Here is a 16,316-nt window from a genome sequence, read left to right as displayed (position 1 = left end):
TTTTAAACCCTTTCTTTTTCTTTCTGATATGAGGGAGTCTTGTGGCAATGAACTCCCTCCGCTTTTGTTTATCTGGGAAAGTTTTTATTTCTCCATCATATCTGAAGGATAATTTCGATGGATAGAGTCTCCTTGGCTGAAAGTTTCTGTTTTTCAGAATTTTGAGGATATTGTTCTGTTCTCTCCTAGCCTGTAAGGTTTCTGCTGGGAAATTTGGTGAAAGCCTGCTAGGGGTTCCTTTGTAGGTTATTTTCTCCTGCCTTGCTACCCTTAATATTTTTTCTTTGTCATTTACTTTTGCCAGTTTCACTAATATATGCCTTGGAGAAGGTGTTTTTACATTGATACAATTAGGAGTTCGGTTAGCTGCTTTTTTTTTTTTTTAAAGATTTTATTTTTTTCCTTTTTCTCCCCACAGCCCCCAGTACATAGTTGTATATTCTTAGTTGTGGGTCCTTCTACTTGTGGCATGTGGGACGCCACCTCATCGTGGTTTTGATGAGCAGTGCCATGTCCGCGCCCAGGATTTGAACCAACGAAACACTGGGCCACCTGCAGCGGAGCACGTGAAATTAACCACTCGGTTAATTTCGGAAGAAATTCGGTTAATTTGGAAGAAATCCAGTTTCTTCCCCAGGTTTGAGAAGTTCTCAGCTATTATTTCTTTGAACAAGCTTTCTGTTCCTTTCTCTCCCTTCTTCCTCTGGCATACCTATAATCCTTCTGTTGCATTTCCTAATTGAGTCGGATGATTCTGGGAGAATTTTTTCATTTCTTTTTTATCATAGTTCCACCTCCTTCTTCTGAAGCATTTCTATATTTCTGTCCTCCACGCTGCTGCTTCTGTGTTCCATAAATCAGCCCTGTTATTCAAGGACTCCAGATTTTTCTTTATCTCATTCATTGTGTCTTTCATCTCCAACATTTCTGATGGGTTTTTATTTATAGTTTCAGTCTCTTTTGTGAAGAATTCTGTCTGTTCATTAAATTTTGTTCCTGATTTCATTGAACTGCTTTCCCAAGTTTTCTTGTAACTCATTGAGTTTTTTAATGATAGCTATTTTGAATTGTCTTTCGTTTAGATTGTAAATTTTTGTGCCTTCAGGAGAAGATTGATTTCTGGGTGCTTGTCATTTTCCTTCTGGTCTGGAGTATTAAAGTGTCTTTTTGTACTATTTCAGGGGGTGGATTTGTGCTTCCCCTTAGTGGAAGTATCTGATCGCAGATTCTACTTGCTACCAGTGGGAGGGGCAGGAGCTGTGTATTCTGAGCCCACCGCAATCCCTGGCATCTCTGCCTGTCCTTTGGAATCTGTGCTGACTGGGCATGTCTGCCATTGCCCGCTCACTGCTGCTGCTTTGGAAATGTGTGTGCATGTGCTCTGGTAGGAGTCCCTTCCTCTGGCTGAGCTGGTGTGTCAGGTGGAGGGAAAGGTGCTTTGTTTTGCATGCAGAATCCTGGGGGCATTCTGCTCTGCACTTGCTGTCTCCCCCCCTGGGGTGCTTGCTTGATAAAGATGCCCCTGCAATTCCTTGGCCTCCTCTGTGTGGGGCTTTCCCACAGCTGTAGGCAGCTCCAAGAGTAAAGGCGTTCCTGCGGAGAGCTGCCCCTTCCCACTCTCCTCACAGAGCCACATGCAGTCCTGTGCCCTAGATCACCATCAAGGAGGAAGAGGAGATCCCCTTAGCTCCTTCCACTTCCTCCCGGGGGTACAGCACCTCCACCTTCAAATGTATGGCTGCCTGGGTCTCTCAGAGGTCTGTTGTGTTGTGTGAATGTTTTCTGTTGGTTTATGAATGTCCTTTGCATTGTGTCTTGGGGAGAGAGTCTAAGGGAAGAGGTCACTCCACCATGATGGCGGATGTCACTGGTTTTTTGTGGGTGTGTTTGTGAGCTGCCATTAGCATGGCAGATGGGTGGTGTAGGTCCGTACCTGGGAACCGAACCTGGGCCACCGAAGCAAAGTGTGCCAAACTTTAAGCACTAGGCCACTGGGGCTGGCCGCCAGATATCTAGTTTAAAATAGCCAAGTGTCATGAAACTTTCTACTTTAAAAAGTCACTCATTCTTTAAAATAATAACCTGATGTCTAAGAAGAGATATTGAGATACCACTACCTTATTGTCTTTGTACAGTGTTTAAAACTCATTCCTGGATGGGCTGTTTCTGCATTCGTGGCTAAAAGCTACAACTTCACCATGGCGGCCCCACAGCTCCTTTCCTTCCACATGCACGTTTCAGCTCACAACTGATGCTGGATGAGGGTGTTAAAGACTCTGAATCCTCTACTAAATAGTTTCCATACTGAGGGAGATTTGAATTCCTTCGCTCTGATGAAAGAAAGTCTATGCTTGTGAGATTTCTTGAAATATTTTACCATGAATGGTTCCACCAGTCTACCTGTAAGCTTTAAAGGTTTAACTCATGGAAGTTCTTCCGGTTTTCTAGCAGGTAATGGTGAAATATTCCTGGTTCCTAGTGCTATTGAAATTCTCTGTGTACTCTTGAGTTTTTACATCGAGGTGAGTCTGCAGAATGGCTCATCAGAAAGTACCCACTTTCTATTCATGATTCTGAGCTAAGTAGATTGTGAATATGTCGCTCTGCTGCATAAAATTCTCCAAGGGTTCCCAACTATGTATAGTGTCAGGTAGAAAAGCCTCTCAGAATAGCATGTGAGCTCTTTACAATCTGGCACTATCCTATCATTTCAGATTCATGTGTATTCACTTCCTGCCATAGATCTCAGACTCTCGCCACACTAAACTACTGATCTCTTTCTCCAAACCTGTCAGGAAATTTCAGACCTTTCTACTTCTGCTCATATACTCTTCCTTCTGCCTGTAATGCCTTGCCTCTCAGTGGGAATTGATATTTGTCCTTCACAGTGGAACAGAAATAACACCTCCTTTTTCTAGTATTTCCGATGCCCAAAGCAAAATTCATGACACCATTTTCTTTGGCCCCGTTGCTGTGGCCTAAATGTTGTGTCTCCCCAAAATTCCTTTGTTAAATCCTAAGGCCCAATGGGATGATATTAGGAGTTGGGGCCTTTGGGAGGTGATTAGGTCATGAGGGCAGAGCCCTGAGGAATGGGATTAGTGCCCATATAAAAGGGGCTTCTGGGCCGACCTGGTGGCACAGTGGTTAAGGGCACATGTTCCACTTCGGTGGCCTGGGGTGCACCCGTTTGGATCCCGCGTGCAGACATGGCACCGATGGCAAGCCATGCTGTGGTAGGCATCACACATATAAAGTAGAGGAAGATGGGCATGGATGTTAGCTGAAGGCCAGCCTTCCTCAGCAAAAAGAGGAGGATTGGCAGCAGATGTTAGCTCATGGCTAATCTTCCTTAAAAAAAAGGAGGGGGCCTTCAGAAACCCCTGTAGCCTTTGTCTCACGGAAATTATCTTCTACTGAATTTTTCCTCCCTTTTATTACCTCTGTTCTCTGCCTCCAGAACCCCGATAAAAGAAAGGGCAGACATGTATGCTGCTTTACATTTCTCTCCTACGTGCCATCATTCTGCCTTTGGCTCTGGTCTGCAAGATTCCACTGACTTTATCACCAGATCACTGACATGTTGTTAACCATCCCCATTCTCTTAGTCTGTCCACTGAATTGTTTTAGTGTCAAACATATTTTTAATTCCCAGGCACTCATTTTCGTCCTCTGATTACTCCTTTTTTGCAGCAGCAGTCTGTTCTTACTTTTGCATGTGCCATCTTTCCTATCTCACTAGAGTCATTTCTTACTCTTTTAACATTGTTTTGTTTCCTGAATGATCTTTATTTCCTAAAAACACAATTATTTTACTTGTTCATCTTAATGTGAGTCACGTATGTGATTTTTTTTCTTCACATTTGTTGACCCTTGGCTGTTAGTTCTTGTTTGTGAATAAAGATCTAGGCTGTTGAGCGGTGGGAGTTCCGTTTGGATTTGTGTAGCTCTCTCTGCCAAGAAACTGCTCCCTGGATGAGCCTGTACTGGTGGGTCTGGTGCCATAACTGGAAAATGACAGTTCAGAGTTGTGGGGGTCAGCCGGCTGTGGAGAGCAAGTCAAAAAAGGGAGGACTTGACTTGAGCAGTGAATTATTTTGATGTGTTCCTTCTTGGGAAAAGCTGTGTTGCCTCTCCTTTTTCATTAAGGTGCCTGCTGGATGTTCCAGAGTTTCCTCAGACTCTGCTTTGCTTCCCATTCATGGTTCTGCACTCAAATTAGGAGGCATCTGCATGTAAGCAGGTCACTTTCTTTAGCGTGCCCAGCTAGGATTTTTATGTGGGGGCCAAAAGCCTCTGCTGTCTGCTGTATATATTTGGGAGGAGGGCAGGGAAGAGAGATGTGGTCCAACTAGCCCAGCCTTCCCAGGTGCAGTCTTTTAAATCAAAAATATTCATCATATGTATATATATATGTGTGTGTGTGTATATATATATATATATATATATATATATACACATATATTGAGCAGTATGATAAGAGTGGCAAAATGGCTGAAAATTCTGTCTATCCTGTGTCCATGCCCCTCTTCATGTGACTTTGGAGCCCCTCCTAGCAAGAGGTGGCATTTGTTTCTCCATCTTCTTGAATCTGGCTTGGCCCTGTGGCTTAGTTTGATCATTGGGATTCTAGAACAGTGACCTGAAGGAGAGACTTGAAAACTGCTTGCACACTGGACTTGCTGTCTCTTGCTGCCCTTATAAAGAAGATAGGTAAGGGGCCAGCTTGGCGGCATAGCTGTTAAGTTCGTGCACTCCACATCAGTGGCCTGAGTTTGCCAGTTTGGATCCTGGGGGTGGACCTATGCACTGCTTATCAAGCCATGCTATGGCAGGCATCCCATGTATAAAGTAGAGGAAGATGGGCATGTATGTTAGCTCAGGGCCTGTCTTCCTCAGCAAAAAAAGGAGGATTGGTGGCTGATGTTAGCATAGGGCTAATCTTGCCCAAAATAAGTGAAAGACAGGAAAGTTAAAAATACATTTTTTTCCATATGAATTCTGAGCTATCAGAACTAACAGTCCTGGGGGCCAGCCCGGTGGCTCAGCAGTTAAGTGTGTACGTTCTGCTTTGGTGGCCCAGGGTTCGCCAATTCGGATCCCGGTTGCGGACATGGCACTGCTTGGCAAGCCATGCTGTGGTAGTCGTCCCACATATAAAGTAGAGGAAGCTGGGCACGGATGTTAGCTCAGGGCCAGTCTTCCTCAGCAAAAAGAGGAGGATTGGCAGCAGTTAGGGCTAATCTTCCTCAAAAAAAAAAAGTAACACTCCTATGAAGAAGCCCAAGAGGATGACAAGAGGCATGTGGCCCATTTGCTTCTGTTGCTCTGACCAACAGCCTGCCAGACTCATAGCATGTGACAAAGACTTCCCTAGATTATCCAACCAGCAGCCAGTCTACAGCTGAGCATGGATGCCTGGGATACAGAGCCTGGGAGAGATGTGCTGAGTTCACTCAGATAAGAAGAACTGCCTGGCTGATCCAAATCAGGAACTAAATGAGCAGTTGTTGTTTGAGACCCTGAGTTTGGGGTAGTTTATCACCCAGCGAGAGCTCACTGATACAAACACCGCATTGTATTGATGTTCCAGCTACTGCAGATACTCTGATAAACAAAGTAGATAAGGCCTCTGTCCTCAGGTGACGAGAAACAAAGAAATAAATGAGTCAGACAACTTCAGAGATTCACACATGCTCTGAAGGAAAGCAAGCAGGGTGATGTGACTGGCTGGGGTTGGGATCTCATTTAGATACTGTGATCAGAGAAGAATGCTTTGAGCAGCTAAAGTTTGAGCCAAGACCTGAGTGACAAGGAAGAGCCAACCATGTGAAAGTCTGGAGGTAGATTGTTCCAGACAGGAAACAGCAAGTGCACAGGCAGTGAGCTGGGGAGATACTTCACGTGTTAAAAGGACATAAAGAAGGTCAATGAAGCTGGAGTTGGTGAGCAAAGGAGAGAGAGAGGGAAAGATGTAAAGTCAGGAAACAGACCTTGGGGGAGGACTTGGCCTGTGATTCATTTACCAGTTACCTTCATGCTTGTACCCTGTCTCATCTCTGTCCTTGATGTTTGTGGACTAGGAGCTTGGAGCTCTCAAAGGACCCCTGTGGGAAGGGTCCCTCTTTTCTCCAGCATTTTGGTCTACATCTTTCTGTGATCTGTTTTCATCAGTCAGATCTATCTGCTTTCTGTCTTCTCGGATTTCTTCAAGATGTCCTCCAGCTGACTGCCATTCTAGTTTACTAGCATTACCACGGATTCATTCTTTTTAAAATACAAGATGGTTTTTGGGGGCGTTTTTAAGGACCTTCGTATATATTAGTCCCCAAATCACCATCTTTAGTTGAAATTCTCATATCTCATGTTTAAATTTGGAGCTCTAAGCCCATAAATCTCCCACCCCCCTTTGTTATCCTATCTTTTTCTCTGTTTCTTCTCTTTTCAGCTTGTCTTTACAGTGGCTGGTGAGAGGCCAGCCCTCAATGGGCTCTTTATTCACTATCCAAGAAATATGTCCTGAGAAGCTTTTATCTGCAAACAGAATGGAAGCCCTTCTCCCCTACCAGTTGCCCCTTTGCAGCCTTGCCTTGCTCGGTTCCTGCTGAGTTGAATATGCTCATCCAAACACCCCCTGCTGGGACACTGAGGGGACACAGGGTCAGTTCTTCCCAGTGCCTTCCACTTCACTAGACACTTCAGGTGTTTCATTTCCTAGGGAGGTTTTGATGTCTCAGAATTCATATACCAGAAAACTGTATTTGAACACCCTGGTCTTCCATCTATCTGTCTGTCTATGTTCTATCTTCATTGAGTTTTGGGTGCCACAAATCATTAGATGGCACATAGGATGTCACACCTGGGAGGGATGGTCCATGTTACCCTTTTGAGAACAGGAGATGCTACACCCTTGCAGACCAAGAGCTTGGCCTTCCTGGACGTTTGTAAAGTTTCCAGGCAAGGAATCTTCACTTATCTCCCTAAAACAGATAAACATACTTTTGTACAGAGATGAGTGCACGTGAAAGGTGAGACTAGCAATCTTCAGGGCCCAGAGCTTACTCATGATGTTTTCTTCCACAAATCTGTTGGGTCCTTTGCAGAAGCCCAAAGTACAAAACTCTTTGCCTGCCCTGCATTTGCTTTACAGGAATACCACTACACACTTCCCTCCAGCCCAGAATCAGAGGCCAGAGCACGTTGAATGAAGAGGAAAGGAGGTCCATATTCTCTTTTCTACCCCAGGGCCATTGCGAGTGCTGTTCCCTTCACCATTCTCCGTGCTTTTCCTCCAAGTCTCTTACTTATCCTGGCTCTTACTTATCCTTCTGGACTCAGCTTATATGCTGCTTGCTCGGAGAGGCCGTCTCTGCTTTTCTGATCTTCCCTTCCTTCCCCAAGTGTAGTGGATGCTGCTGGTGCCCTGCCCGGGTCCCCTTCACTGGTGGCACACTCTTTCCTCAGTTGCTGTGAGTATTCATTGCTCAAATGGAGCTGCCTTGCCTGGGAGGTTACTCCTGGCCGCAGGGGACAGTCAGTGGCCAATGATTGACTGGGGCACAAAAAGTCCGAAGCCTGGCCTCAAGGTGGACCAGAGCCTTCTGGGATACGAGGGAGAAGTTAGTCTCCAGCTGAGACAGCCCCTTGGCTTAGTTTTCTTCTCCTGTCTGCTGCTTCCCTCACACTGCACCCCCTCCAGAGAGCCCTCCTCCAATGAATCCTTTTCACCAGAGTCACTGTCTCAGGCCCTGCTTCTGGGAAGCCTGACCTAAGACACTGAGAAAGCTTTCTTTAAGAGGTTTGTCTGTGTATTTACACAGCGAGGACAAGTTTTCTCTCTGACCCCTGCGCCTCTAACAGTGATGGAGTGTCATGTGAATGGACTCGGATGTGAATAGTCCCCCTGGAACTGGCCACACAGCAGCCCCCCGTCTGAGGCTCCTGAAGAGCTTCTCTAGGAGGTGGAAGGGGAAGAAGAAAAAGAGACACTGCACACAAGCAGTTCACCGGGAGGCTGTGCTGTCATTTCTGAAGCAGAGCTCTTTGACCTGCTAAAAAGGGGTATTTTTTAGAGGCTTTAGTAAAAATCATTTAATCTAAAATTCAATATCAATGCCGCTCGTTAATTTTTAAGAACCCCATATCTGTTCTTTCCCTGAAGTGAAACAAATTTGGTTAAGGATGGGTGTTTCTGAGTTTATTTCCTACACAGTTGAAAGCTCAATGCCATGGTTAAGTCTCTTGTCCCAAAGGTAACCCCTTGGGAGCCACAGCAATAGCACAAACTAATGAAACAGGAGGAATTCATGTTTGAAGAGCCAGAGCCTCTGGAGACATTGACTCAATGGCCTGAGCCCCACAAGATGGTTTCGAATTGAGTTCCTATGCAAATGTTTTTAAACACCAGTCCTGTGTCACTTACACATTCAATACTTAAAATTTAGATTATCTGGAGGTGACTCTTGAGATTTAACAATTGTGACATTTTCTTGAGGCATGAACTCAACTCACACATCCTACAAAGTTGGCAGATGGTGAGTGAACGAGGTGACCATTGAGCATCTACTTGGCATGTGTGCAGTAACTCACATGAAGGGATTTAAATCTTTCCAACTGTGAATGTTGCTAACAGAAGGGCAGAGGTGGGGGAAAGAAATGGCAGGTGTTTGAGGGTCTGCAAGACCAAAGCTCTCACAGCTGTCGCGTGATTACCATAGGCCCTCCATGTCAGCCACCACAATGGCTGCTTTAGAATCTGATTTTCCAGATGCACAATTAAGGATACAGAGGCACTGATGTGCTGTCTTAGGAAGAAGATGGAGCTTGGGTGTCTGTTAAATTGGAATTTGAAGGTGATCAGGGTTGTGATCCCCTCTCTGATTTTCCCAGCTTCTCGCACCCGCAGTTGAAGAAGCCGTGTCCTGATAGTCTCAGGCAGACTAGTTCCGCCGATTCCTTATTCCCAGTGCAGGTTTGCTTTTCTCTCTGCATCTTTCTTTTCTGTTTATGACACCACCATCTTAGTTGCTGAAGTTTCCAACCTTGACTGTAGGCCCCTGTACGTTTGTCCTTCTTATGTCTTCTCCTGTCATTAACCTCAGGGCCACCTCCACCCCTTATCTTCTGGCTGTGATTCCTTGGGCTCCTCACGGGATGTGACCATCACTTCCATCCACTTGAATCCTTCATGGGCCTGGCCTCGCCTTGGACCTTTGGGTGACTCTGAGTCTCTCCTCCTCCAAGAGCATCATTATGAGGACCCATTGGGAAAATCCTCTACTTTGGCTCTGCTCCCAAGGTCTCCTCCTACAGCAGCGTGTGCTGCCTTTTCCCTATCACGGGAAGCGTGTGAGATTAACTGTTTTGACTCCTTTCTCTTGTTTTAAAGAAAGCAACACCAAGATGTGTGTTTCCTCCCAGAAAGGCTAGAGATAGGCAATAAGGAAGGGGAAAATGTGTCTGCAAATCTGTAGCTTAAAGCTTCGTGTGTTTAAAAATCATTCTTGTTTGTCTTTTATATTCCTATAAAATGCATAGAGAGTTTTATCCATCAGTATTCCAGACAAGATCAAAGAAGCCTATGTTCTGATAGCACCATTAAAGAGGAGGGGCCCCTCTCTCCCTGCTGCCCCTGAACAAAGGCTCCCGTGAAAGCTAGGACAGTCGCTCTGACACCTGCCCCATCACCAGATGAACCTCAGGAGCTCTGGGCCCAGGGGTGTCCTGACTGGAGCCAGAACACAGGAACAAGGGAGGTTATAAGACCTGAATAGTACTTGGCATTGGATTTGACAGACACTGCAGGGACTGAAAAGCTCTTTAGCCAGTTTTCTTCTTTTACTCTCTCATAGTTTGTATTTCATTTCCATCAAGTGGCATGAAAGCATGTTATTGGCCAGCGAGAGGATGAAACCCTGACGTGGACCTACCCTAAACCTAGTGTGAATTCTGAAATCCCCACGACTGATCACAGTGACTTCTCCTTCCTCCTCTTCAGCTCTGTTTTCCCCTGGATCCTGCTGTTTGTCTAGCTCAGGATCTCCGTGCTCACACCTCTCTGGCCTTGCTTGTTTCAGCCCAAGGTTAGCCACTTTGCTGGTTCTCGTGAGCATCCCTGATGCCCTTGCCTCTGTGAACTTCCATGACCCCTGCCTTCCCATCCTCAGCCATGCCACTCATGACCCCCTTCAATATCTAGAATGTCAGGCCGCACCGAATAAAATCACAAGAGATATTTGCTCTTTATCTAGTTGGCCCTTTGATGGTTCTGATGTCCTCAATCCTTCACTGGTTGACCACAACATATTCTTAAAGTACTCCAAACCTGTTCCACTCTGATCAAGGTCCGTATGCCATCCCCACTGCCAAACTCGGCAAAATCATGTTTTGTGGGGACCAAGTCCATCAGTGTGAGTTTTCTCAAAATCTCTCTCATCTACATCAAATTCATTTTTGTATTTGCCCCTCTCTTGTTTTTCTTCTTTCCTCCAATAAAGAAATTTCCCTTGGTATTATCTAATCAAGTTGAAAATGTACATGGTCCCTGACTCAGTATTTTTTTCTGTCTCTTCATCTCCTTGCTTATTTTCCTGTTGACTTATTCTATGTATTTTTTTTAGAAGGTCTGTTTAGTTCTTAGGAGGATGAAGCTGTAGAGAGAGCCATGCTAATTATGTGTGTCCCTTTCTTCCAGAATCTCGGCCTCCTCCAAAATAGACACAGATGTCGGACACTGTCATCCTGGAACTCAGAGCTCAGCGGGGAAGATGGAGTATGAATAAAGTGTTACAACGCAACGTAAGTACTATAACGGATGTCCACTCCAGGGACGGGTGCGGCACAGAGCAGCGGATGAACTCAGTGGGGGTGGAGGCAGGAAAGCGTTACAGTCAAGAAACAGCTGAGCTGGATCTTAAAGAATTATTAGTTCAGTAGACAAGGTGGGGAGGTAGCCATTAAATATTTGTTAGATTAGTAAACGAAGGGCATATCCCACAGAGAAAACAACGGGTGCCAAAAGAGTGACGAAGTGACACAGCTCTGTCTCTTGAGGAAAAGTGCAGGCTCAGTCTAGCTAAAGCAGGTGGGAGGAAGAGAGAGCTGGCAAATGGGCCTGAGAGCTCAAAAACTAAAATAAAGAATATACCTAAGAAAATTAGATGAAGGAAATAATACTGATAAAAGCAGAAAATATTGGTTCAAGAAATCATAAAAACAGTAGCATTAACACTTAATTCCAAGAGTTGTTTCTTGAAAAGAAAGAAAGAGCAAGAAAGGAGAGACAGCAAGAGACCAGAAAGGCAAGAAGAAGGGATGGAGGGAGGATAGAAAGAGGTCTTGTAAGTTTAATCAGGGGAAAAGGAAAACACGTACAAAGTAAATGTATTGAAAGTGTATTTATAGAGGGCTCGATACTTCCCAGGTCCTGGGCAAGGTGTTGGGGACAAACAGCTGTATAGACAGACACGTTGTCTGCCTTTGAGGAGCTGAATTTTAACGAAGAAAGTGCTTCTTTAAACACATAACTACACAGACAAAATATAACCCACTAATTGAGAGATGTGAAGGCAAAGTAAAGAATACAGCGAGAGGCTGGAGCAAGGTCAGAAATTAACTTGGGGCTGGGTGCTGGGTCGTGAAAGGCTATCTGAAGATGTGGCATTTCAGCCAGCATCTGGGAGAGGAGGATGAGTTAACCAGACAAAGAGTGACTGCAGAAGCAATCCAGGGAGAAAACCAGCCCGTGTGAAGGTCTTGAGGTAAGAAAGTCCAAGTCGCTGGAAAAGGTGAGTGGGGCTGCAGTGAACAGAGGAAGCAGAGAGATTCCAAGACTTACAGGGAGGGTGCCAACAGTGTCACTTTGGCCAGGACTAGGGGGAGGGTCCTGGCGTGTAAGACTTTCAGATTTAACACTGGGACAGTCCCGGGCAAACCTGGATGAACTGGTCACCCTATTTACAGGCCTCATTCATGATTTTGGACCTTAGCAGCAGAGCAGTGTGGCAGCCATAATCGAGGCAGCCATAGTGAGGATGGAGAGAAATGGACGGATTCAAGAAATATTTAGATGTAAACTGACAGAACTTGAGGACAAAATGATAGCCAGGGAAGGGGTTAGGGCAGGGGGAATAATCTAGAATGAACTGCAGATTTTTCTGGCTTTGGAAACCAGAGGGATGTGCATTAAAAAGGAATTAATACAGAAAGAGACGACGCTAAAGTTGGTCTTTGACGTTAACTGTCAAGTGAGAGCTCGAGGTTTGATCACATTTGAGCACACAGGAATAAATTTTGGTACCCTCCATCTCTCCCACCCCTCGGATTGAAATAGAAAGTGGACCTGGTAGAAACCCAAATGTGCTCCAGACAGAATTTGGAATTCAGTTTGAACCTGTAAAGAAGTGGAGTGTTCCTCACCCTGATAAGGGGACAAGACAACATAATAAGTAACAGGAAAACCGGAAGGCTTTGTTACAGACCGCATTCAGCCTGCATTCAGATGGCATGTCAAGAACTCTATTACTCTTGTCCCCTCGCCCAACTCTTAGACTCCCATAATTAACCCAGAGGAAGTTGTAAGTGAAATAATTATGAAGTCCTTTCAAAACTAGAGACTTGACACATGTGTTATAGAAACCTTATAAAAAGGAAACTGGATTCTTGTAAATTTTAAGATTATATGAATTCAGACACAAAGACACTCCTATGAATTTTCACAAAAATACTCAAATCACAGAGTTTGTTCTGCCTGCCATTGAGATGTGGGGGATTTTGCTGTGTGCACTAAATTCTCTTCTTCTTCTTTTATTTATTTACTTATTTATTTCCTTCTTCTCCCCAAAGCCCCCCAGTACGTAGTTGTATGTTTTAGTTGTGAGTCCTTGTTGTGGCATGTGGGACGCCACCTCAGCATGGCTTGATGAGCAGGGCTATGTTCGCACCCAGGATCTGAACCGGTGAAGCCCTGGGCTGCCAAAGCAGAGCACATGAACTTAACCACTTGGCCACAGGGCAACCCCTAAATTCTCTTCTTTAACTGCCCGTGTCACGAGAGCACAAGACTAGAATGAAGACAAGCACGGGAGACCAAGGATGAGAGTTTATTGAACATGAAGGTCTCATCCACATTCAAAAGCACAATCCCAGTGAGACCTCAGTCATGTATCTAGACGGGTGAGAACTTGCTTCCAGTGTCCCTGAATCCCAAATGGAAGGATGCTTTTCCTGTATGTGGGAGCCGAACGCCAGGGCTGGGAAGGGCTGCCAAAATCATTCAGCCCAGTCTTAGATCCGCAGTCTGTTTTTCAACACTCCTTCACTCGTTTATTAATTTAACAAATATTATTGGCACCTGCTGTATACACGGCACTCTTCTAGGGACTTGGGATCTGGTGGTGAACAAAACAGACACCAGTTCCTCCTGTCGTTGACATTATGTTCTAAAGAAAGGATTCGAGTAGTAAACAATAAGAATAAGCAGTAAACGTAGTGAGTAAGTAAGTTACATAGATAGTACCATAGGTTGGAAGGTGAAAACAGTGCAACAGAGAAATAGGAGGGCAGGGAAAGAGATCAGAGCGATGGTGAGGGGGCAGGGTGCAGCTTAAATAAGGTGGTTGAGTAGCTCCTTGTGAAGATGATGTTTGAAAGCAGTTTTGAAAGAGGTGAGGCAGTTAGCCACGGGGATCTCTGGGAGGAAAGCCTGGTTGGTGGTTTTATTTCCCTCCAAGACAGTCCCGAGTGCTCTAAAGTGGGCTGTCTAGCAAAGTGCTCCACTGGGTTCAGAAGCTGGGCTTTGCTCAGGTCCCACTCATGAGTCGTGTGTCCTAATCAGTTTGTTCTAGAGTACTCTAAATAGCCCACCACCCTCACAAGCCCCCTGCCCCCAGAGCCCCTGCGTCGGCTCTCCCTGCTGTAGGATAATGGATGTCGTGGAATTGTCTGTTTAGGTGTCCAGCTTCTGCAGGAGGAAGTACAGAAGCTCCGAGATTAGACCACACAGGGTCAAAACCTGCTCCTGCCGCTGACTGGCTGTCTGTCCTTCATCAGGTCATTTAACCTCTGTGAGTCTCAGTTTCCTTATCTGTAAAGACAAGATGATCATGTCTGTTCAATGGGGGTGTCATTAGTATTCCCAGAGAAATTGTGTGTATAGCGCTTGGCATGGTGCTTGGCACACAGTAAGCACGTAACTAAAACTAAGACTCTGGTGGTGCCCACTCCAGTGCCATCTCCTTGAGGGCAAGGCCCCTCTTGTCTTCCATTCTAGTTGACCAGTGCCTGGCATAGAGCCTGGCCCGTGTAAGGATGGTCGTGAGCAATGGAGTGCAGTTTGTCCAGGAACACCCAGGAGAACACACCCGAAGCCTCACTGGAGGACTCAGCCTCCTCGTCTGGTTGGTAAATAGCCACCCATCCATCCGTTCACCAGGATGACGAGTTTATACACACACACCAGAATCAGGTTTTTCCTTTTCTTTTCTTTCTTTTTTTTTTTTTTTGTGAGGACGACTAGCTCTGAGCTAACGTCTGTTGCCAGTCTTTCTCTCTTTTGCTTGAGGAAAACTGTCGCTGGGCTAACATCTGTGGCAGTCTTCCTCCATTTGTTGTATGTGGGACACTGCCACAGTATGGCTTGGTGAGCAATGTGGAGGTCCACTCCTGGGATCTGAACCTGTGAACCCCAGGCTGCTGAAGGAGAGTGCACAAACAACCACTACGCCACTAGGCTGGCCCCCAGAGTCAGATTTTATTCCTCTTTTTTCCCTGAATTGACTGTCTTGGGAAGAGAAGGGTAGCCAGGTAAGGGGACATGTGTGGGGAAGTTTTCTTCCCTACAAGAAAGACTCTAATAAATGAGACTGTTTCTTATCCAAGTTATAGTATTTCTTGGCACTTTTTTCTTTCAAAATGTGTTTTTTGTCTAAAATTGAAGCGTAATAATAATAATAAAATTGTCTCGAGTGTCAGGCTCCAAGTTAAAGGTAGGCTGTGATTCTGTATATAGAAGAGCTTCATAAAGAGAATCAGAACTCTAATCCCAAATGCCTTGCAGTGTGGGTAAAAAGGTACCAAATTAAAAGGACTGTTGCCAAGTTTCCTTTCTTACTGCGTTTTGAGATTCAGAACTATAACGGCATGGCACTCAGACTCTGTCAGTACGCATTGGACTCTGGTGGCTAATGTGCAAAGTCCATAATTACCCGGCCCTTCTGGATGTCCCAGCAGGAACCAAGTGGTGAGGACCTGCAGGCATCTCTGAGCCTCCTGAGGTTGAGGGCCGGTGGGTGGAAACCCCATTCTGGGCCAAGGGAAGTGGCAAGATAGTCATTCTTGCTGTGAGCTGGTTTGAATACAGATGTGAAGTGAAGAGGTGATAGTGCTGTGACGCTGTCTGCTGTCCAGGCTTGTGGCCCCAGTCGAGCCTGTAGCCTGTCGTTGTGAATACATCCGATGGGCGGCTGTGGCAGTGACTCCTCCTTCCACAGCGGTCTCCTGGCCTGTCGAGGGTGTGTCCACAGCTGAACAGAAATCCCACCAGTTTTCCAGTTTGCCCTGGAACAAAGGTTGACCCAGAGCCTCTGAGCTAATTCTGGCCACTGCTTGTTCTGTCAGTAAAGTTTGACTGGAGCACACCCGCGTCCGCCCGTTTATGGCCTGTCTGTGAGGGCTTTTGAGCTAGGATGGCGGAATTGAGTGGTTGTAGCAGGGGGCTGCATAGTCTAAAATGTTTATCATCTGACCCTTTACAGAAATGTTGCCAACGCCATTCTACGTGAATGAAGGTGTCTGGAGTGCTTGCACCCAGAGAAGGTTGTGAGATCGTTGTCATCACCCAGACGTGGTAGCAGACACCTGCACTCACACTCAGATGAATCTGGGGCTGACCTGGGACCTCGACGCAGACATCTGGTTGCAGCCAAAAGACATCGTCCCTCACCTTAAATTAAGGACGTTAACGTGAAATTGACTGGTCTTGTAGTTTTGTTTGTACTTGATTTTTAAGTTTGTTTTGGTTTTAGAGTTGTGTAAGAGCTAAAAGAATAAGGAAGTTTTACCAGGATGTCTGTTTGTAAATATTTAATTTATGTTTGAATAAAAGTAATTCAAGTGACACTAGAGCTCCTGGAGCAGTTTCGGAGGGGGATTTGTACATGACTCAGGTTAGAGAAACATGGCTGAAGCTTCTCCCTCTGCCCTTCATGCTGGCTTCCCTGCCTTCTCTTCTCTCTCTGCTCTAAGCTATATCCTTTAACCCGAGACTGGCAGACATCTTCTGTGCAGGGTAGGTAGTAAATACTTTTAATGATCTCTGC

General features: G+C 45.5%; 1 protein-coding gene across 1 annotated transcript in view; it reads left to right on the top strand.

Moving 5' to 3' along the window:
• LOC123282501 (heparan sulfate glucosamine 3-O-sulfotransferase 4-like) overlaps nucleotides 1-16,116 on the top strand; it is a 135,256-nt gene extending 119,140 nt beyond the window's left edge. The window contains 4 exon segments of the mRNA XM_070484274.1: nucleotides 10,694-10,797; nucleotides 11,668-11,759; nucleotides 13,950-14,063; nucleotides 15,753-16,116. The gene's annotated coding sequence lies outside the window, so the exon portion shown is untranslated.
• The last annotated feature ends 200 nt before the right edge of the window (nucleotides 16,117-16,316 follow it).

Source organism: Equus asinus, chromosome 14 (assembly GCF_041296235.1).
Source record: "Equus asinus isolate D_3611 breed Donkey chromosome 14, EquAss-T2T_v2, whole genome shotgun sequence".
Taxonomy (NCBI): domain Eukaryota; kingdom Metazoa; phylum Chordata; class Mammalia; order Perissodactyla; family Equidae; genus Equus; species Equus asinus.
The sequence above is the reverse complement of the archived record's forward strand: the minus strand, read 5'-3'. Positions and strand labels throughout refer to the sequence as shown.